The following is a 22,353-nucleotide window of genomic DNA, read 5'->3' on the forward strand; positions in this document are numbered from 1 at the left end:
TGATTTAACCTAAATGTATATATGTTTATATATACATGTATAATATATGTATATGTGTAATGTGATGTTACCTTAAATGTCTTGCATAAAAATTTTAACAATTACTAGATATAAGAAGAAATAAAAAATAAGGTGACCAATAAGTTTGACATAAAGAAGCCAAAAGAAACGGGGCGCCTGGGTGGCGCAGTCGGTTAAGCGTCCGACTTCAGCCAGGTCACGATCTCGCGGTCGTGAGTTCGAGCCCCGCATCGGGCTCTGGGCTGATGGCTCGGAGCCTGGAGCCTGTTTCCGATTCTGTGTCTCCCTCTCTCTCTGCCCCTCCCCCATTCATGCTCTGTCTCTCTCTGTCCCAAAAATAAATAAACGTTGAAAAAAAAGAAGCCAAAAGAAACCAATCCTAGATGACTCAGAATTTAGGAGTACTAATTTTAAATTAGCTATTAAAATATATGTTGAAGAATTTAAAAGGAAAGATGTATTAGGAGATATACAATGAGAAATCTCAGAAAAATGAAAACTATAAAAAAGAACCAAATTGAACTAACAAACACACTGTCTGGCACTTAAAAAGTTGACTGGATTGTATTAACAGCAGCCTGGAAACTGGAAAAAAAAAAGAAGTTATTGAACTTGAAGATAGGAAAATAGACATTATCTACTCTGAAGAACAGAGAAAAAAAGATTTAATAAAATAGAAAGAATATATTCTCACTGACCATGGGACCTTATAAACTGTTCTAACGAAAGTGTAATTGGGGTGCCTGGGTGGCTCAGTCAGTTGAGCGTCCAACTTTGGCTCAGGTCATGATCTCACAGTTTGTGAATTCCAGCCCTGCATTGGCGTCACTGCTGTCAGTGCAGAGTCCCCTTAGGATCCTCTGTGCCCCTCTCTCTGGCTCTCCCTCATTCATGCTCTCTCTCTCTCTCTTTCTCAAAAAATAAGTAAACATTAAAAAAAAAGGAAACTGTAGTTGAAGTCACAGATGTAGAGATATTGAATAAGGCAGAAAAATAAATCTGAAAAATTAATGACATAAAACCCCCAATTCTGGAACAGCAGCAACAATCCACAAGCACATCATGGTCCATTTGCTGAAAACCAAGAATAAAATGAAAATGAGAGCTATTCACTAATTTCAGTTTTCCAAACTTAAATATCTCTAATCTCAACATAATTTTCTACTTTTAAAATTACTTCAGGGAGCCTATGTGAGTGATCTTTGATAAATACAGAGAACAAACTAAGGATTGCTGGAGGAGAGGGTGGGGGGTGGGGTGAGTTAAACCGGTGACAGTGGTTATGGTGGGCAATTTTTGAGATGTGCACTGGGTGTCATATGTAAGAGATGAATCACTGGGTTCTATGCCTGAAGCCAAGATTACACTGTATGTTAACTAACCTGAATTTAAATTAAACAAACACACAAATAAATAAATAAAACGGTTTAAAAAATTAGTAAAGAACTTGAACTCAAAGCAAAACTTGCCAAACTTCAAATCCAGTACCTTTATACAACTGTATTTTAGAGAGTAAGAGGACAATCTCCTTTTTCCTTTTAGGATTTAAGATGACGGAAATAGCTTAGAAAACATATCGAAGTGTTAATTGGCTGTCTTTCATATGAAGTTTACCACCTGTTGGCTGATACTGGTCCAAATACCACCTCTGCCCACTCCAGACCATAAGCTCCACACAAGTAAGGGATTATTTTTTGTTGTTGTTCCTTATTCAGGGATATATTTATAGGACATAGAAGAATGACACACAGTAGGAACTTAATGAGTAAATGAAAGAATGAGATCAAAATGAAGGCAGACGTTTCTGTGATTTTGGTTTATACAATATTTGGCACTTGTTTTGTTAACACACCAGACATAATATTTTCAGATGTTTCCTTGAGCTATTCTAATGAACATCTTAGTGTAGCCTGTATAATAGTGCAGCAATAACAAACCTGCTGGCCCAAAGTCAGACTGATAAATAGGTGAGTGTTATTCTTGCATTCACTGCTCACCTATATATTGTTTTATCTGGAGAGAGGAAAAAGAAAAGGGCAATCAAGTTCCCAGATTCTTCTGGTGCCTCTGATTTAGTCTTCTGGCTCTTGCTGGGGCTGTTTGTTCCACAATTTACGCTTCATTTAATGTAGTATCCTAAAAAATATATATATATAGTGACTTACTGTATCCCAGGTCCTTAACATTCCTATTAGTGCACTAATGGTCATGTGCATTGTTTCAGAAGTCAATGCATATAGGGAGCCTGGGTGGCTCAGTCTAAGCATCTGACTTCCGCTCAGGTGATGATTTCAGGGTTCTTGAGTTCAAGCCTCATTCTGGGTGAGCTTGAGACCTGCTTCGGATAAGCTCGAGACCCACTTGGGGTAAACATACGCCCCCTTTCGGATGAGCCCCACTCCTCTCCCTCTCCTTCTCCCTGCCCCCATCCCCATGCCCCTCGTGGGATCTTCTCCCTCTTCACCCTCGCTTACTTGCACCCTCTCTCTCTCCAATTAAAAAAAAAAACATTGGGGCACCTGGGTGGCTCAGTCGGTTGAGCGTCGGACTTCGGCTCAGGTCATGATCTCGAGGTCCGTGAGTTCGAGTCCCATGTCGGGCTCTGTGCTGATAGCTCAGAGCCTGGAGTCTGTTTCGGATTCTGTGTCTCCCTCTCTCTCTCTGACCCTCCCCAGTTCATGCTCTGTCTCTCCCTGTCTCAAAAATAAATAAACATTAAAAAAAAAATCAATGCATTATATTATCAGAGTGTAAGCAAGAAAACAGAAACCACCTTAAGACTTTCCAACACAGTGAATTTAATTCAAGGATTTATTACACAGGTGATGGAAGTTCTGAGACCCACAGAGGAGGTAGTAAGGTATTCCAAAGTTAAACAGCAGGAAATCACTACCATCTCTGAGCTAGAAAGATAAAACATGTAGTGGTATTAATGCCCAGGGAGTCATCAGGTGGAAGCTGGAACTAAGACAAACCTGCTGAGCCATGAAACCAAGGAGCTGTAGCCATAAAGGAGAAGCAAATGTTGAGAAGATGCCTCAGGTAGAGAGGCAGGAAGAGAAAGGCCCTGGCTTCTCTCCCACCCCATCCCACCCCATTCAATCTCTGACCCATGTCTTTCCTTGTCAAAACTCAGCCAGAAGACAGCTGATCTGGGATCCTGGGAAACACGGACTGCAGGGCTCAGTCTCTCCCTCTAATGGAGAGCTGAGCTGGAGAAAGACAAAGGATGGAGCCACCATGCCCAAGCTCCTAGCCACAGGGCCTATAGGTGTATCAATTTTTTCCAAAATTTAAAGTAGTTTTTCCCAAGGCTTCTATGTTTGGTGCCATGTCTCAATGGTTCCACAATTCCAAGTAATCATTTTCTTTTGGGGGCTGGGGGAAACTTTACAGGACCATCTGGTGGCGACCATTGGAAACTAGAAGAATCTTCTAAAAATAAAAATTACTTAATGCAGCCCTTGCTCATCTCATTATGGATTTTTAGACATTTGACTGAAATATGCCAATAAAATAACTTTTGAAATGTTCCCTTTTCCAAGTTTCTGAACCAGAAACAGAAAGCTTATCTCCCTGTTAAGCATAGGCTACTGTTGTGGTAGGCTCTTAATCTGAAAAATGTAATGAAAAGAAAATGCATCATGCTATGAAAGCTGTTTGAAACTTGTATTGCTATAGGACTAACTCTAAAAGATTCCTTAAGATTCTGAAAATCAAGAAAACCAAAGAAGAACTTAAATGCTTGAATCCTTATCTTTCTATTGCAGATCATGTCATTGGATACTCCAGAAAATGAATATGTCTTGAAGTGCATGGAGTGTGTGATTAAATCCCTGAGTACGGTGAGTATGACATAATAATGCTTGACAAGTCCTTGAAGCGTTTAAATAGCAAGCAAGGAAGAACATGGTTTCCTGTAGCATAAGGAGTTAGAACTTGAAGTACCAGAATGGAATTGGCAAATGGAAACACTTGAATGGCTTTCTAGAAATATTTCCTAATGCAGTCATAAGTTAGGACAGTGGAATTGGTTTTCCAGAGGGGAGTGATTGGAACAGGGGTTTCTGAAGTAAACAAAGAAAAAGCATCAGGGAATATACCTAACGAGTCAGCTATTATTAACTCTTTTCTTTAGGTCCAGCATTAGAAATAACAGTGTTACATCTGCATTCAGTAAAGTACACATATTATCTTATTCAGTCCTCAGGTGAGAAATTAGGATTTAGGGAGGTTAAACATGGCTTGTTCAAAGTGCATACCAGTTAAGTGTTAGAGCTGGGTCTCCAACCTAGGCTCTCATTCAACATCAATACTCTTGCTGCTACAGTACAGAACCTTGGGATTGGGAAGAGTCACTCACAGAAAATCAGAGCTATGGTTGGTACTGGAAGAGTTCTATATTTTTGGAGTTGATGTGGATTTATCTACAACAAAAGGAAAATACCACTCCTTTCTAAACATCTAGGGAAGTGTAATAGACAGAGTTCTTGGTTTTGGAGAACAAAATATGCTCTGGATAGTTTAGGCCGAAGGAGGTTTATTACAGAGCATAAGGTAGTTTACAGAATGTAGCAGTGGCTAGAGAACTGAGTAGTTCTGCTACTAAAATTTGTGGGATTTGGGGCAAGAGTACGAGTAGATACCCACATAACATGTCTAAGTACTCAAAAGTTAAACATCAGCTTCAGATTGTTAATAACATAATGTGCTATGTTTCCTGATTGAGAAATTTACCTCCTAAATGAGCTGGAAGGTCAAGATAGACTTTAAAATTCTCAGACTCATTTGGGTTCCTCACCAAAGCATAATGGCATGAAGAAAGCATAACCCCGGTCCCCAGCCCAGGTTTTCCACCTTCTCGTTTTGTCTCTGGCTCCATTCTTGTGCTGTGAGGGACTCTCATCACATATGGGTGGACACTGCACCCACCGTGTCCAGGCTGTATCTATACCCCTGGAATAAAGTTGCCCTGTAGCCACTCTCAGACCTAAAGGTGTCCACACTGATTGTGTGGCTCACTCTCAGGAGAAAACAGCCCCAGGAAGCAGGCCCACAGATACCCTGGAAACAAGTTCAGGGCCAGTTAGGTAAGGAATCTGAGTCTATGATTCCCAAGGCACACTCTGGGACTAGGGCTCCAATTAAGTGTGTCCAATTGACCCCACATATTCCTTACTCAGTATTTAGGGGATGGCCAGAGGAGAGCTAGATAAGAGCCTCTAAAGTGTTGGACCCAAACAAGAGACTCTGTCACCTGGACAAAGGACAGAAACAAGTGTAGGTCCTGCTTGTTCAGGTACAATGCAGCCTCATGAATTGCCAAGCCACACCAAGGGACTTGTTTAGAGAAACCTGACTGCCACAGACACTGGCTGCTTTGTACCTTTGACGCCAGGTACTAACCTATAGAGCCTGCCTCACAGCTGCCTCAGGAGAATCAAACACTTCTGTGGTTATGCTGGCCAGAAGGTCCGGTCTCTTGTGTAAGGCTATAATCTCACAATGTTGATTTTTGCATTTCAGGTTTTGTGCGGGTATATCTGCTTAGTGGAACCGAATCAGTGTGGAAACTTAGCTTCAAATGTAACTTGGTCTTCACAGTTTCTATTACTCTGGAAAATACCATAGAAGTAGATTGAAATGAGTGACCACATGAGACCAAAGGTCTTTGCAATATCTTTGGAAAAGCCCATTTATTGAGATACAAATAGAAACAGCTTAGATACATATTGCCTTTTTTATGGTAAAACCACCATTATGGATTTAGTTGTAATGGCTTTCTAGAGTACTCTGCTATAAAGGATTCTGAGGCCTTCTCTGGACTCAGTGAGAAAAAGTACTTCTTTTAATTTTTGATATCTGCCATCATTGTGGGAGAGGTTGGGGTAATACCTATGCCATTTTTGGAGGCGGGACTATGTCTTAGATATATGCAAGTAGGTACCAGGTTGGGTTTGTTAAATGAATAAATAAACTGTAAATGAGTGAATTATAGCTGGGAGCATAGGCAGGAATTAAAGTGATTCTGAGTTTTTTCCACTTTCTAACCCGAATCTATTTAATTTTATGTTACCACAGTGACTTAGAGAAGAAAAGAGATATAATGCAGGGGAATACAAAGGAAGTGACATTTGTAGAAGTTAAGGAGGCAGAAGAGATTCTCTTGACCTTCTTTCCATTCTCTTCAATGTTAGTTAAGATAATACTACCTGCTGTAACAAACAAACCCCCAAATTTCAGGGGTTTAGCATGAAAGAAAACATGTGTTCTTTTTCCCCTAGTAATCTGATGGGGGTGCTTCCTACCAGTGGGGAAAGATGTCGCAGACTGATGAAACTACAATGTCTACCAGTCATCCACATGCAAAAAGCATATAGGAAAAGGGAGTGGGAGAAAAGGATATGTAATTGCTCTTTAACCACTTGGAGAAGTGACACACATCACTTCTCATATTGCCTTGATGAGCACTAGTCATTTGGCCCCATCTGGATGCAAGGGTGAGGCTGGGACGTACAGTGTCTGTCTGGGCAGCTGCTTCCCAGGCACAGCTCTAGATCAGTTCTCCTCAAAATGTTCTCCAGGGACCTGAACATCAGAATCACTGGGGAATTTGTTACAAATGCACATTCTTGGGCCTCACCCAGGATGATAGATTAGGACAAATGGAGGTGGGCCCCAGAAAGCTGCAGTTTAATAAGCCCTCCACCGGATTTCTGTGTATGTTCTTTTGAAAAGTCCTGATCTCTGGTGGACAGCATGTCATTTCTGCCCTAGTGTCTAATGACTGCCTTCCGGCACACCCATATTTGAAGCCCCTGCCCCCTGAAGGAGTACCTCCTACTCCCTTAAAAGTCAAGCTTCCTTATGTGACTTATTTGGGCCAAGAGAATGTGAGGGAAATGATCATGACCACTTCCAAGTGGACATTTTAAGAGCCAGTGTATGCTTTGCTACTCTGTCTTTCCTTGTCACTGTGAACTGCAATGAGCAGATAATAGCTGCTCTGTTAGCCTAGATCCTGGAGGGAGGTGAGCAGACAACACAGAGCAGAGTCCCAGCTGACTGGCAATGAAGATGCAGCATGAGAAAGAAAGAGACCTTTGTTGTTTAAAGCTTTGAAATTTCGGGGGTGTTCACCGCTGTGGCATTGTCCTCACTGACATACCTCCTTTCCTCCAACCTGTAACTGACTATGACTTTTTATGAATGGCTTTGCAAAGCTTATCTCCAAAGGGTTATTTCCTCCTTGGCACGATGTGAAAGAATTTTGGCATGCTACCCACAAGTGTTTCCTGGGGTTTGTACACCTATCCTTTGCCTTCTTTTTTTTTTTCCTTTTCATTCTTACTTCAAGTATTGACAGTATCTAGAAACCTTAACCATTTGCACAGTAAAATTATCTCTGGTTTGTTCTGGTATTGGTGACCTGATTTTTCCTTTTTAACATTTGTGAAAAGAAGCATGCAAAATATCACTTACGTAGATTCTTGCTCCATCTTCTAGGTCCCAGTCAATCTATTATCTTTCTCTTCTAGGTTCAAGAATTCAGTTCTATTGGGTGACAATAATTTGATTTCTTGAGAATCCAGCACAAGGGATTCAAAGAGAAATCAAATCACAAGAAACTCAGACCGTTAGATTAGAAGGATATCTTCTTAAGTGGACTTCTAAAATTGGATTTAAACTTGATCAGCACATACAATAACATACATTACTTACAATTGGCAGCTGGCAGCAGGACAGATAAGTCTGGAATCATCTGTGTAGGGCTGGGGTGGCTAGCAGTGTATAATTTTATTTTGGGGAGGGTAGCAGTAACTTTATATGTCTAATTTTGCTAAGCTTGGGGGTAGTACTAGCATAAACATATTGTGTTTCCTGAGCATGGCTTCCTGGCCAGTGAGGGGTAAGAAGGGCAGGTGGCTTGGGATTAAAGTTGAGAGGTAACTAATGTACAGTAAAATGTCATCTATCTATCCAGAACTACGGAAATGAGTTGTTCTGGTTACAACGCTCATGTGTATAAAAATAGGTTCATTTAAATTATTTTTGGTGAACGTCTTTGAAAATATATGTATACTTCCCTTCTTTATTAAATAGAACATTCTAATTTGATCTTGTCCTGATGACTCAATCATAAATTATTCTAAAGGGCTGTAACAGAGCCCGTTGAGTTCAGGGGTCTGTGTTTGAACCCGTGGGGGTTCCAGTTTAGAGTTCTGGTATCAATTTTTCAGACTTTTCCTGTCTTCATCAACTCTCAGGCTGCCAGCTGTCACTTTCTGATGCTGCCAGTGTGTATCTCCCTGTGACCTGCCTCCAGGATACCTTGAACTGGGAAACTAAACAATCATGCTCATTAAAGTTGTGCCTAAAATATGAGCAGATCAACTCTAAATGTGAGCCCCAGGAACATCCCGATGTGAATAAAGTGCATGAGTTTTATTATATCACTTTGCTTTATCAGTGACCCACTTTTCTTTTTTCTTTTATTTTCTTGATTTCTTGTTTTCTGTCTCTGTCTCTCTCTCTCTTTTCTTCCTCCCTCCCTCCTTTCCTCTCTTCCCTCCTTCTTCCTTCCCTCCTTCCCTCCCTCCCTCCCCGTTCCTTCCTTCTTTCTTTCCTTCCCTCCTTCCTCTATCTCTTTCTGTCTCAGGAAAGTAAGATTGTTTCATTACCAAGTTTCATGCAAGTGAAGTATTTCTTTTCATCAGGTCTATTCTGAACAAGAATGGTAGAATATTGAGTAGAGGTGGGATGTCATAGCAATATGGGGCTAATGAAACACCTAGTCATAATACTTTGCATTTTTAAAGCTTTTTATATTGCTCAGAATGTTTCTCCCTACTGGCTTTTGCATCTGTCATTTTGATATAATGCTAATATTACATCATTTTTATAGTCATAATGGCTATAAAGTTGTCTTAAACTAACCTTGCTAATAAGTTAAAAAAAAAAAGACTTAATCTTACAGAGAAGAATTAAAAATGTCTAACCTATCACTTGTTACCCAAGGTGGGTAATTACTATAGGCCCCTTTCTCGTCTTTGGTTCTCTGCATGGAGGATAAGATAGGGTAAAAGTGTAGAGAAGGTTTGTACATATGACAAAGAAGATGATAGAAACACAAAGAACAGCATAAATTCAATACAACACTTAGAATTTCCTGCACCTAATTCCTTCTGAAAAGCATTAGCAAAGGCTCTTCAAAGCCATGTCTTTCTTGTCAGTTAGAGAACTTTGTATTCTATGAGCACCTGGATTGTTAAAATGTGTGTGATAATAAAGGAAATGACCCCTGCCACCCTGTGCCTCAAATGGGCTTGTTTAATGCTTGGAGAAAACCATTCAGCCACACACAGAAGAAAAGATGTGCCCTTTCAGTTCTACCACTGACAGATGTGGAAGGTATGATTTATCACATAAGGCCAAGACCTTTTGTGTGAGTGGGATTGCACTGAACATTCCAGACCTTTTTTGTGCCCCCTTTTCTCTGCATCAAGCCATGACCTGTGGCTTGATGCAGGGATGTGGGGAGAACAGAAAACATATGTTTACAGTTACTGAAGTAGTGGTGGAGGGTTGTAGATGACTTGTCAGACCTATAAAAGCTGGGCATGAAGTCTCAGAAACCAAAGGCTGCCTGGCTGGGATGGGAACATGAGGGGCCATGCAAAGCATGAAAGGAAACCACCATTAAATGAAAACCAGTCCTTGTTCCCATATGATAGCATTCCTGCTGGTAGACTTGGTCTCTGGGGCTGTCTTCTGGGCTCTAGGCCCTCATAGAAGACTGAGGGGCAGGTGGGTTTTCGGAGCAAGTAAACCAACTATGGCCTATTTCATGGAGGAGGAAGAACAAGAATTGATTTTCCATCCATCCATCCATCCATCCATCCATCCATCCATCCATTCATCCATTCTTTCCACACAGAAGCCAGAATAATTTCCCAAAATGTACATCTGGTCATGTTACTCGACTTTGAAATTTTTCCCGGCTTTTCCATCAGAGTGGTCTAGATTGCTGCATGTGACCTCCCTGGTTCTGCACAATGGGGCTCTATGCACTTCTCTGGTGACATCTCTTATCCTTTCCTCTCACCTCCCTATCTATTCTACACTCCTGTTGCACAAGTTTCTTCCAGTAATTTGAAAGAAATCATGCTTTTTCTTGCTCCTGGGGCTTGAGCAAGTTGTTCATTTTATTTCTTATCCCTCCTTTGTTTTCATGACCACTGTCTTCTGTCACATCCCTCAGGAGATCTCACTTTAAGGGAGCATTGGGTCCTGGCGTGAAGTGCTCTCATAGCACTCTGTAGTCTCCCATCAGGGCCCAGGAGTAAGTTTTACTATCTTTATTGCATTTATAATCCCACTATAACCTAAGCTATTTGAAGGCATGAGTACTATCTATAATACCTAGCACAGAGTCCACCACATCATACGAATTTAGCAAATAATTTTTGTATACAATGTATGACTAAGATCAGCAATGTAGTTTATAGATTGCATCTTGTTGTCAAGCTATTTGTATCTGTATTCCAGTGTCACCTCTTATTAAATTCATGACATTGGGCAATTACTTCATATGCCTTTGCCTGGGATTTCTTATCTGTGAAATAGGAATAATAGTATATACTTCTTAGAATGTAGCTAAATGAGATAACACATGGCAAGCACCTCGACTAGTGTCTAGCACATAGAATATACTTATATAATTATATAATTATAATTAAGTGTCTTCTACATTCTCAGGGTTCTGGACTTGAACCTGTGGTGGAATACAAAATTATATAATCTACAAGTCACTATAGGGACTCGTTTGATCCCTGTAAACCTCACAGATGCCTCTATGAGGAAAGATGAGTACCAACAGAGGCTCTGGGAGACATCTTACCCTGAATCTAGTTTAGGAGCTTAGGACCTCAGTCTCTCTGCTGATCTGTCATGATCTCCTTGACAAGCCCAACGGCTCCCCATCCCTGAGGTCAGATCATTGCTATCTTATTACCTTGTGTCTTTCTTTTCCAGGACTCTAGTGCTTTTGAGAATGGGCCTGTATTTGTCACCAGCAGATCCCGTTCTCATATCCTGATGACTAGAGTCCTATTCCTAAACCCCAGGCCCTGCTGGGGCCAGCCATGCTACTTCTTTGATGCTGACCACCTATTCATATAGCCTTTGTCTGGAATGCTCATCACCACACTCTACCTGCCTGACCTTTTGGCCCTCTGTGACACTGCTGCCTATTGGACTGCTGCCTCTTCCCTGTACCTCGTGGCCTGTCAGGAATATAGCAGGACCAGCTTTCTACTGCTTTACCCTACTTTATGTAATAGGTCCCTCAATCTGACACTCTATTCTCAGTTTTATCTTGCCACCCACAGAACTGCTGTTTAGAGAGCTCCTGCCCTCAAAACACTACGCTGTCTTAGGGGACATTATATATGTCCTTAAATGACAAAGAAGGCTAGAAGTCAGAAGTGCCTTGGAACATTGGTGGAAGTTGTATGTTTATTACAATACTTTAAAGTAAAGAGAGGAATGAAAATACTTACGTCTAGGGGCACCTAGGCGGCCCAGTTGGTTAAGAGTCCAATTCTTGATTTTGGCTTTGTCACAGTTCATGAATCCAAGCTCCACGTTGGGCTCTGCACTGAGTGCAGAGCCTACTTGGGATTCTCTCTCTCCACCTCTCTCTGTCCTTCCCCTTCTCTCTCTGTGTGTCTCTCTCTCAAAATAAATAAAATACACATTAAAAAAAGAAAATACTTATGTCCAGTGAAGTCTATAGTGACACTCCAGGAAAGAGTCAGACTAATAGCTTATTAGACAACAAGCAAACTGTATCTCCACAGGATAGGACATCATAGGACTCTTGACTCCCTCCCAGCCTTTATTAGGAATGGAGAAATCCTTCCATTAACACCGCAGTATGTAACTATGGGTATAGGAAACAGTCCAACTTTCCACTACGAAACCTTATGTGACTTGGCATCCATCTCATGGAGAATGCCCTTTTGTGCCATCTATGGGATTATAATTGGGATGACCAAATTCTTAGTCAAACCCTATAGTCTGTTGTAGACAGGTGGTTTCGATAGTAATTGAGAATGGAAAAGAATAAGGACACAGAGTTGGAAAAGAAAAACAACTCACTACTGTTTTATTTCTCTGTTAATAGTCTTTAAGATGTTGTGGTAGTTTAATCAAAGTTGGGTGAATCTCTTTCTTTTTAAGGAATCGAGTATAAGGACCAACAACTCTGATATAATCATTCAACTGACTGGAAATGACCATTCATGTTTATTATTCTTTTATCTCTTTGGAAATGTATTTGAGGGGAGAAAGTGTTTCTTCTTCAACACTGCCCACTGAAGGCAAAGGGGGGACATTTTCTTTCTCTTTTCTTTTTAAAAAATCTTTTATTTAAATTCCAATTAGTTAATATACAGCATAATATTAGTTTCAGGTGTACAACTGAGTGATTCAGCACTTACAAACAGTATCCACTGCTCAATGCAACAAGTGCCCTCCTTAATCCCCATCACCTTTTTAAACCATCCTCCCACCCATCTCCCCTCTGGTAACCATCATTTTGTACTCAATAGTTAAGAGTCTGTTTCTTGGTTTGCTTCTCACCTTTTTTCCCTCTATGGTCATTTGTTTTGTTTCTTAAATTCCACATGTGAGTGAAATCATATAGTATTTGGCTTTCTGTGACTTATTTTACTTATCGTAATACTCTCTGTCTCCATCCACATTGTTACAAATGGCAAGATTTCATTCTTCATGTGACTGAATAATATTGCATTGCATATATATATTTATACCCACATCTTCCTTATCCATTCATCAGTCGATGGACATTTGGGCTTTTTCCATAATTTGGCAATTGTAGATACTGCTGATATAAACATTGGAGTGCATGTATACTGTCAAATTAGTATTTTTATATTCTTTGGGTAAATACCTAGTAGTGTGATTGCTGGTTCTTAGGGTAGTTCTGTTTTTAACATCTTTCTTCTTAAATTTTAATTAAATTCTAGTTAGTTAACATACAGTGCAATACTGGTTTCAGGAGTAGAATTCAGTGATTCATCATTTACATACAACACCCAGTGCTCATCATGACAAGTGCCCTCCTTCATACCCATCACCTACCTAGCCCATCTCCCATCCATCTCCCTCCATCAACTCTCAGTTGGTTCTCTATCATTAAAAGTCTCTTATTGTGGATGCCTGGGTGGCTCAGTCAGTTAAGCATCTGACCCTTGATTTCAGCTCAGGTCATGATCTCACAGTTTGTGGGTTTAAACCCCACATCAGACTGTGCTGACAGCTCAGAGCCTACTTGGGATTCTTTCTCTCCCCCTCTCTGCCTCTCCCCATCCCTCTCTCTCAAAATAAATAAACATTAAAAAAAGTTTCTTACTTTTTTTTCCCCTCTCTTTTTCCCCTCCCATTTGTTCATCTGTTTTACTTCTTAAATTACACATATGAGTGAAATCATATGGTATTTGTCTTCCTCTGACTGACTTATTTTGCTTAGCAAAATACACTTTAGCTCTATCCGCATAGTTGCAAATGGCAAGATTTCATCCTTTTTGATGGCTGAGTAATATTCCTTTGTGTATATATACCACAACTTCTTTATCCATTCATCAGTTGATGGACATTGGGCTCTTTCCATAGTTTGGTTATTGTTGATAATGTTGCTATAGACATCAGGGTGCATGCACCCCTTCATATCTGTATTTTTGTATCTGTTGGGTAAACACCTAGTAGTATAATTGCTGGGTTGTAGGGTAGTTCTATTTTTAACTTTTTGAGGAACCTCCATACCGTTCTCCAACGTGGCTATACCAATTTGCATTCCCACCAATAGTGCAGGAGTGTTCTCCTTTTTCCACATCCTCACCAACATCTGTTGTTTCTTGTGTTACTGATTTTAATCATTCTGACAGGTATGAGATGATATCTCATTGTATTTCCTTGATGATAAGTGATATTCAGCATCTTTTTCATGTGTCAGTTGACCATCTGGTTGTCCTCTTTGGAAAAATGTCTATTCATGTCTTCTGCTCATTTTTTCTTTTAATTGTTTAATGTTTATTTATTTTTGAGAGACAGAGAGACAACGTGTGAGCAGAGCGGGGGGGGTGGACAACAGGTCAGCAGAGAGCTATCAGCACAGAGCCTGATGTGGGGCTTGAATTCATAGACTGAGAGATCATGACCTGAGCTGAAGTCAAGACACTTAACCAACTGAGCCACCCAGGTGCCCCATTTTCTGCTCATTTTTAAATTGGATTATTTGGTTTTTTTTGCTGTTGAGTTTTAGAAGTTCTTTATATATTTTGGATACTAGCCCTTTGTCTGATATGCCATTTGCAAATATCTTCTCTCATTTCATAGGTTGGCTTTTAGATCTGTTGATTGTTTCCTTCACTGTGCAGAAGCTTTTTATTTTGATGAAGTCCCAATAGTTTATATTTGCTTTTGTTTTCCTTGTCTCAGGAGACATATCTAGGAAGAAGTTGCTATGGCTGATGTCAAAGAGATTACTGCCTGTTATCCTTTGGGATTTTATTGGTTTCATGCTGCACATTTAGGTCTTTCATCCATTTTGAATTTATTTTTGTGTATGCTGTAAGAAAGTGGTCCAGTTTCCTTCTTTTTCATATTGCTGTGCAGTTTTCCCAGCACCACTTGTTGAAGAGACTGTTTTTTTTTTTTCCATTGGGTATTCTTTCCTTCTTTCTTGAGGATTAATGACCATATAGTCATTTTCTCTATCAGTCAGTGGTCTGAAAGTTCTGCTTGCATGGTATAAAAAAATAAGACAAGGTTTATGTTTTTTATTTTCTTTTTTTACTTTATTTATTTTGAGAAAGAGAGAGAGAGAGGATGAGTGGGGTGGGGGAGAGAGAGAGAGAGAGAGAGAGAGAGAGAGAGAGAGAATATGAGAATGAAAATTCCAAGCAGGCTCTGAGTTGTCAGCGCAGAGCCCAATGTGGGGCTCAAACTCACAAACTGTGACATCATGACCTGAGCAGATATCAAGAGTCAGACACTTACCCAACTGTGCCACCCAGGCACCCCAAGAAAGGGTTTTAATGTTAGACAGATTTAAGTCTGAATCCCTCCACCATTTTTTCTCTCTGAACTTTATCCACACAATGGAAGGAATGGTATCAATCTAAGAGTGTTGCTGTAAGGATTAAATTATGGAATGTATATGAAGGGTCTGACACAATGAATAGTACATGTACAGACATAAGCAGTGAATTCTCAGCTGTTCTTGCTAATTAGGGTCAGTGCACATGGAAGCAGGTGCAACTCAGGAAGAATGCTTTATAGCATGGCCATCTTTGACCACAACTTGGTGAGATATTCTTTCTCAGCAGCAAACTCCCAGAACTTGTGTGCTAGCTCATTTGGATGACCTTTTTTCCCTTTATTTTTTGCCTTCTGTTCCTAGATATGCAAAGGTTATTCTTATCTGTATAAATAACCTCATTTCCTTTATATCATTGATGCCAAAAACTGATGTTTATTTAATTTCTTGTTCAAATTTAGTACACTGCCTGATATGCTTGTTATAACAAGCATAAGTATTCAATAGATGTCAGTTTTTGAGGATAATGATGATGATTTCTAATAACCCAGTCCTTCATGGAGCTCAGACTTTAGTAAGGATATCACATACATTCCTAATGAAGCATTGAAGGTTTTTAAGCAGATTAATGACTGTCTGTGATCACCTTTAATGCCTCATTTTCACTCTTCCTCTTCCACAACCAGACCATAAGACTAGTAGGATGTTCCTTTGATTATGTTTCACAGATCTGTCATTTTTTCCCTCTAATCCCACTAGGATTTCTAATCTCCAGCAAATTGGCTGGAGATGGTCTGATTTACTATAGTTTTAGATAGAACACTTGGCTCTTTTCTATGTGTCTCTCATTCCTTCCAGGAGACTAACCCAGATATGTTCTAATGATAGTGTCAAGAATCAGGGAGATCAAGGCAGAAATGCATAAAAGCTTTTTTGAGTTTCTGCTGGTGTCAGATATTTCCTATTGGCCAAAATAAGTCATGTGTTCTAGTGGGAAAACATGACCAAAAATATGGATATAGGGAGGTGTGAAAACATGGGGCTATTACTCCAAACAATCTACTGCTGTCTGCTTTCTGGCCACAATTACTAACATGCTGTCATATGTGAAATATGTTTACTCCCATATCTCAAGTCCTGGCATTATGCTTAAAGTCTAGGGTATTATGATGTACATCAAGTTCATATAAGGTTCTTCTTGAGAAAAAGTCATCTGCCCTATACATTTTCACTATATAGTAATGAAATGAGGAATGACCAATACAAATATTCCCATCTAGAAAATGGAAGAGTAGAAAGTACATAGCAGTCACTGGTCCATAGCAATTCTGAACTTTTCTTGGGCATATCCTGTCTGTTTTCCTACTCTGGAGATAGGGAATGTTCTTTTAATAGACTTTAGTTCTGCTCCCTAGGAATGGCCCCCAGTCCATTCTTCTTCATGGCTCTTGGGTCAGATTTCTGGCATGTTGTTTCTTTTCCATCCATTTTGAGTATTTCCAAAGAAGATATTGGAAAATACTCTTGATTTTTTCCTATAAAGAATTGAGGACACAAAGGTCTTTCTACAATTTTGACATTTTTCTATAGTCCCAATTCATTTTAGTGCATACTGACAGAACATTGCCAATCCAGCTGAATTTAAAATATTGCAGATTTCCTTTGAATATGATATGATTCTACTCCATGAACTAAAAGCCACATCTTGAATACCTTTATAAGCCTTTTTATATAGCAGAGAGGTTCTCCTAGGCCCTGCCTTAATTCTTTCACAGATATTTATAAGGGCCTGATAGCCACATCTATGATTTCATCTTTTGTCCCCAAGCTATATTTTATTTTATGTAAAAAAGTTTTTAAATTTATTTATTTTGACAGAGAGAGAGAGAGAGAGAGAGAGAGAGAGAGAGAGAGAGAGAGATTGAGAGAGTAGGGGAGGGGCAGAGAGAGAGGGAGAGGGAGGATCTGAAGCAGGCTCTGTGCATTCAGCACAGAGCCTGACACAGGGCTCCAACTCACAAACCCTGAGATCATGACCTGAGCTGAAACCAAGAATTGGATGCTCAACTGACTGAGCCACCCAGGTGCACCCCCAAGCTATATTTTATTTTGAGAAGTTTTTTGCTCCCTAGAGAGGCTAGAGATGAAAAGCAGTTTTATGTTTCCTGCCAGAAAATTGCAAACCCTCTATATTTCCTCTGTGTTTGCTTATAAACTAGCTAGTTTTTTTTTCTTTAGACCATCTCCTTATTACAGCAGTTTATTAAACACAGCCAATAAGAGCCAGTAAATATTTCAAGATTTTGCCTAGAAATCACATTGGTCAAATCTAAAAACTCATTACTACATTTTCTCTTTTCTTTGTTACAACAAGTGACAGATTTACCAATTGTTTCACCACTATATGAAGTGCATGACCATTCTCATCATTCCAGGTTATGTAGGCTCCTATGACCAAAAGCCAATGTCACATATGCTATGTTTTAGTGATGGCAGAACCCATGTGCAACACCAAATTCTTTGTCAGCTTGCTACAGTGTATGTCACAAACCATTTCAAAATTTCATGACTAAAATAACAATAATATGTCATTTCTCACAAGTCTGTGGATTGATAGAAGATTTTGCAGATCTTGAGCTAATTTTAATGCTTCAGTGCTCTTATATCTATGGTCAACCTGATCCAGAGTGGCCTTCACTGGGAAATCTCAGCCCTCCTCCAAATATCTCTTACACTGAATTTTTTTAAGTGCTTACATGGAATTCCATGTTCTAGAATATTCAGAGGCTGTATATAAGCCCAGCAGAAAAGGGTACTGTGTTAATTTAGTGATTTCAGCCATTAGTGAGAATAGAAGTGGCCCATGTGCCATGTACTCAGAATTTCTCTCTTCATCCCTAAAGTCGTCGAGGGTATTGATTAGATCTCATATGTGTGTGTATATATCTATATATCTATATATCTATATATCTATCTATATATAGATAGATATATGAAAGATATATATATATGAAAGATATATATATGAGATATATATATGAGATATATATATGAGATATATATGAGATATATATATGAGATATATATATATGAGATATATATATGAGATATATATATATGAGATATATATATGAGATATATATATAGTGGGTGATATATATATATATATTCTCCCACTATGGCAGCTGATACATATTAGGTGCTTAATGAATATTTTGAATGAGTAATTGAGTGGATATGTAGAAAAAGAATATGCACATATAGGTATGCAACATAGACTAAATTTTTAGCCAGGTATTATTCAACCTGTTCTGATGTTTTTCTCTCCAATTCCTAAACCTACCCTATAAAGCACTCATCCTGTTATATTTTTCCTCAAATAATAGATAGTCATATTTGCATTTTCCTGTTATTTCAGTCAATGAATGTTCTTCTCCTGTCTGCATGGCAGAATGTATCACAGCATCCAATTGTTTCCAAATCATGTTTACTAAATTTGTTAAACAAATGAATTAATGAGTAAATGAATGAGTGAATAAATGAACCAGATTTATGCCATCCAAGGGCAGTGACTTTGTCTATCTTGTTTATTCTTAGCCATTATATCAGTGCCCCATACATGGTAGATGCTTACTAAACATTTATTGGATTAGGAGTGAATAAATGAATGAGTAAATGAGTTAGTGAATGAATTTAAAATAAACAAATCTGAATTCATTATTTCTATTTTTAAGAAGTTCTAGTCTACATTATATTAGGGAGTTCTTTTGTGATTAGTTTTAATAGTAATTTTTTTTAAACAGCCCAGGAACTCAATTCTATTATTATCCCAGTTTGCACTTTTGCTCAAAGACCTTTTCCCAGACAGTGAGAATGAGAAATTGTGCACTATGCTCACCAGGAGCTTCATTTTCAAAGTGAAATATTTCAGAGTTCCTAACAGGACAAATAGGATGTTGGAGTCTTTTCAGACCAAGTGGGGCAGAAAGGACTAGGGTCTCTGTCCTGAGTGGGTAACTTAGGAAATCTCAAAAGTCTTTTTTGACCCTAAATATCTCTTCTCCTGCTAAAACATATTCCCTACACTTGAGAGATTTAGGGTTCAAAGCCATGGTTGTTGGACTTTATTGTCTGACTGAATTCCACTTCTCACTCTCCAAGTATTCTAATTTGTACAGACTGGGGTAGGTCCCAGGAAACCATTTTATCAATTACCTCATACTCATGATTCTGATATTGGTGGTCCTTAGACCACACTTTTAGAAACACTAATTGTCTGTGTATACGTGTGTGTGTGTGTGTGTGTGTGTGTGTGTGTGTATGCAGAATGCAAAAAAAAAAAAATGTCATAAGGTGCTATAAGTGCTGTGGTAAAAGTCTGTGTAGGGTCCAGTGGGGACAGATCCAGTCGGGGACAGAAAAAAGGAAATTGCCACCCATTGCTAGAAGTCTCTAGACCCTTGTTTGGAATCTTGGCTGGGTGAACATTTTCTCTTTTGCAATAACTTGTAACTGTTTTAGGATCTATGGAAGGAATGATTGAGGTCTCAAAAGGACTAAGGCATGCATAGAGGTTGGAAATTTTGTTAAGGCTAATTCTTTCCTAGAAAATCTCAGGAAGGTGCCTATAATATGTTATGTATTCCAGAGAACACTCAGAAATATTGTTGATGCTAGCAATAGTGATGATGATGATGATGATGATGATGATGATGATGAAAGATTGCTGTGCTGAGCATATACCCAGCATGTGGACAACAGAAATAAATGTTTTACATGGGACAGATCTGCTCCATGAGATGTCAGGAGAACTCAATCCCAAACTAACTAGTTAAAGCAATTTGGAATAACAGAATTTTGTCTATTAAGGTATCATATCTGATCAGGTGCCTAAACTTGAATGTGATGGTGCGTTTCTTCACGTAGAGCTCTATATGTGTCTTTCCCTCATTATTTTTGTGGGTGGGACCAATGGGAGGCAGAGGAGAAAACATAGTCAGTGAGTACTCAGTAATATTACTAACATCAGATAGCCTTGGTTAGTGGGGATGTGTTTTATAAGCACTGTTAAGTTTGATCTCTTTTACTCCTACTGCAATTATCTGCTGGAATTTTACAGGTCTGTAGACATACCAAGAGGAGGGATTTAATCATTAAGTACTTTGAGACTAATTGGTTTTCAATTTGAAGAGAAGCCTTGGGTTTGGAAACCTGCCACATGTTAGCAGAACGTGTCGGTTCATTGCCCACCTGTGGAGTTGACAGATACAAGAGAATGTATCTGACTTGGCATCATTTTTGGCATTTAGTTGGCATATCTATCTTCAGGGATGCTCCTAGGGCTCTGAATTTGTCAACTGTGCCTGTGTTGGGCAGAGATGGAGGCTTTTGCCAAGTCTCTTAGATACCTAGGTAAGTTCATCTCTACTTGCCTACACCACATCAATAGACTTTCATTTGGGAGATTTCTATTACTTGACTCCTTTCAATCCATTCTGCTTATCAAATCCAGATTTATCTTTCTAAAACATCACTTTCTAAAAAAATTATATCCTTCCTATAAAAAAACTTTCAATGATACCAATATGTCTATAAGACCCACACCATTTGGCTTGGTATTATTCTGGTCTCCTTTCTAATTTCTTGGTCCAGATTTCTAGTCTAAAAACAAAACAAACAAAACAAACAAACAAAAAAAAACTCTTGCAAATATTATGAGGTGGGATGGAGAGCTATAGCTATATTGCTGTTCTCCCCCCAGGGATATCCATGCCTGGGTAATTGAATGACAATCAACCTAGTGTTCAACATATATCCCATTATACCTTTTTGCATACCCAATCAAACTGGTGAGCAAGTTACTTGTGTTGCTGAACAACAAAGCCCCACTTGTGAGAAGGAAACCAAAATCCGGACAAGGAGAAATAAATAAATAATTTATCCATATGCAATTTTATGCACAATCATTAGAGTCACAATTTTGAATATTATTTTGAGGTATGAAAATTGTACACAATGACTTATTAGCTGATAATAGCCCTAGGATTTATTTTTTGCCAGAAAAGAAAGTCAATCAAATAAATCCCACCAGTCTTTTCTTCTCTCTTGAGACCTTTATAAAATATTTTTTTATCTATAAATTTTTTAATTTATTTTTTTAAATTTACATCTAAGTTAGTTAGCTTATAGCGCAATAATGATTTTAGGAGTAGATTACTTAATGTCCCTTATGCATTTAGCCCATCCGTCCTCCCACAACCCCTCTAGTAACCCTCTGTTTGTTCTCCATATTTAAGCGTCTCTTATGTTATGTCCTCCTCCCTGTTTTTATAATATTTTTGCTTCCCTTCCCTTATGTTCATCTGTTTTGTATCTTAAAGTCCTCATATGAGTGAAGTCATATGATTTTTGTCTTTCTCTGACTGACTAATTTCGCTTCGCATAATGCCCTCTAGTTCCAGCCATGTAGTTGCAAATGGCAAGATTTTATTCTTTTTGTTTGCCGAGTAATACGCCATTGTATATATATACCACATTTTCTTTATCCACTCATCCATCGATGGACATTTGGGCTCTTTCCATACTTTGGCTATTGTTGATAGTGCTGCTACAAACATTAGGATGCATGTGCCTCTTTGAAACAGCATACCTGTATCCCTTGGATAAATACCTAGTAGTACAATTGCTGGGTCATAGGGTAGTTCTATTTTTAATTTTTGGGGAACCTCCATACAGTTTTCCAGAGTGGCTGCACCAGGTTGCATTCCCACCAGCAGTCCAAAAGTGTTCCTCTTTCTTTGCGTCCTCGCCAACATCTGTTGTTGTCTGAGTTGTTAATTTTAGCCATTCAACAGGTGTGAGGTAGAATCTCATTGTGGTTTTGATTTGTATTTCCTTGATGATGCGTAATATTGAGAATTTTTTCATGTGTCTGTTAGCCATCTGGATGTCTTCTTTGGAAAAGTGTCTATTCATGTCTTTTGCCCATTTCTTCACTGGATTGTTTCTAAGGTGTTGAGTTTGATAAATTCATTTTAGATTTTGGATACTAACCAATTATCCGATATGTCGTTTGCAAATATCTTCTCCCATTCTGTTGGTTGCCTTTTAGTTTTGCTGATTATTTCCTTCTCCGTGCAGAAGCTGTTTATCTTGATGAAGTTCTGGTAGTTAATTTATGCTTTTGTTTCCCTTGCCTCTGGAGATGT

At 38.9% G+C, this 22,353-nt stretch overlaps 1 protein-coding gene across 10 annotated transcripts in view; it reads left to right on the forward strand.

The window, feature by feature from the left end:
• The window catches only part of METTL15 (methyltransferase like 15), a 366,039-nt gene that overhangs the window by 244,226 nt on the left and 99,460 nt on the right, over positions 1-22,353 (forward strand). For 3 of the 10 annotated variants that reach the window (XR_007156373.1, XR_007156374.1, XR_007156372.1), the window contains exons 11-12: positions 1,564-1,700; positions 3,792-3,866. The gene's annotated coding sequence lies outside the window, so the exon portion shown is untranslated. Of the gene's footprint in view, positions 1-1,563; positions 1,701-3,791; positions 3,867-8,840; positions 8,851-22,353 lie in introns of those variants that run through there. The other 7 variants (XR_007156381.1, XR_007156382.1, XR_007156377.1 and 4 more) reach the window with 3 other exon arrangements.

The sequence above is a fragment of the Prionailurus viverrinus genome, chromosome D1, assembly GCF_022837055.1.
Source record: "Prionailurus viverrinus isolate Anna chromosome D1, UM_Priviv_1.0, whole genome shotgun sequence".
In the NCBI taxonomy this organism is placed as follows: Eukaryota; Metazoa; Chordata; class Mammalia; order Carnivora; family Felidae; genus Prionailurus; species Prionailurus viverrinus.